At 48.1% G+C, this 1,686-nt stretch overlaps 1 pseudogene; it reads left to right on the top strand.

The window, feature by feature from the left end:
* The first annotated feature begins 1,217 nt into the window (after positions 1 to 1,217).
* The window catches only part of LOC112067621 (mitochondrial transcription rescue factor 1-like), a 1,126-nt pseudogene continuing 657 nt past the window's right edge, over positions 1,218 to 1,686 (top strand).

Genomic DNA, 1,686 nt, shown 5'->3' with positions numbered 1-1,686 from the left:
CCTGTGCTCCGCAACGGGAGAGGCCACAACAGTGAGAGGCCCGCGTACCGCAAAAAAAAAAAAAAAAAAAAAAAAAGTAAGGTTTCATGGGGGTAAATTGAAGCTTAAAGATGTCACGAAGATAGGTCTATTAAACTCCATTAGGTACAAGATTTGAAAAAAAAAACACAACCCTACCCAGAGGGTAAAAGCATTCATTAAACTGATATTGAGTTGGTCTTCTTAGGAGAGGCTGGGAGAGTTCTCATTTCTTTGAAGGCTTTAAGCAGAGCAAGAGGAAATAGTCAGGAGGGTGATTCGCCTCTATTCCCACACCTGGTTCTTTGCACCCATCTCCTTACACCTCTGGGTGTTGAGGTGACTCTTGCAATATTTGTGCATGAGATTTAGGCTCCTAATTCTATTTCATTCATGCCGGCCTTCCAGTGGGTTTACTTTTCTTGGACAGACACTGGAAGGCTAGTGGTGGGGGCTGATAGGTGGAAAAAATCAGTTTGAGGTTAAAAATATGCTGTTGGGTGAGCTGTGGATCTGAAAGCCATGGGCCATCTCACTCCTAGAAGAACCAAGGTCCTGAGTGATTGGCCCTGTCACCTCCCCGCCCTCATCTCCTCTACTCTCATCCTCACCCACAGCTACCCAGGGCCCTTCGTTGTTCCTTGAGCAAGTCACACACAGCCATGCCTCAGGACCTTTGCATGTTCTGTTCTCTCTGCCTGGAACACTCTTCTCTCAGATACCCAGCAGAACTACCGCATCACCCCTTCAGGCCTCTGCTCAGATGTCACCTCCTCAGTGAGGCCATCTCTGACCCCCTATTTAATACAATAACCAGCCCACTCACCACTTCCTGTCATCCTCTGTGGTGAGCGGAATTGCATCTCCTGCCCCCAAAATCATATGTTGAAGTTCTAACCCACAGTAGCATGTGACTGTATTTGGAGATAGGGTCTTTTAAAGACATAATTAAGGCTCCTCTTCCCTGCCTACACTCCTGCCAGGTCTCCCTTTGAGTCTCTCACATCCTGCCCGAGTCTGGCCAGCTTGGGATGCCCTATGGACCCCGGGGGCTGTAGGGTCTGTGGGAGCCCGGTGGGCTGAGGCTATCTGCCCCTGGGCCTGGCTGCTCCTGCTGGCTGCAGGCACAGATCGGGAGCTCAAGGATGCTGGTGTCCAGTTCCCCTTGACCTTGAGGACCAGAGAAGGTCATTTGCACCATGGCTATGGCTAGTGTCAGATTGCCCAGCAGTGTTTAAAGAAAGTCAGATGCCTGGATTGGACTCTGCGGAGACACCTTCACACAAACACTGTGCTTCCTGGAATCAATATTTTTATTTTTCTAGTACCAAGTTAAATGCATCACATTATAAAACATTTTTGTTTTTTTGGCCACACTGCACAGCTTGAAGGATCTTAGTTCCCCGAACAGGGATTGAACCGGTTGCAGTAGAAGCACAGAGTCCTGATCACTGGACTGCCAGGGAATTCCCATAAAACACTTTTCTATAACATTGTCTCACTGAGACTCCCAAGGCTTTTAATATCTCCAGAATATATTTTCCAATTTTCCATAAGACTCAAAAGTCATATAAGCTCTAAGAAATCCACTAAAAAGACTCTTCAGGGCTTCCCTGGTGGCGCAGTGGTTGAGAGTCCGCCTGCCGATGCAGGGGACACGGGTTCGTG

Source organism: Physeter macrocephalus, chromosome 2 (assembly GCF_002837175.3).
Source record: "Physeter macrocephalus isolate SW-GA chromosome 2, ASM283717v5, whole genome shotgun sequence".
Classification (NCBI taxonomy): domain Eukaryota; kingdom Metazoa; phylum Chordata; class Mammalia; order Artiodactyla; family Physeteridae; genus Physeter; species Physeter macrocephalus.
The sequence above is the reverse complement of the archived record's forward strand: the minus strand, read 5'-3'. Positions and strand labels throughout refer to the sequence as shown.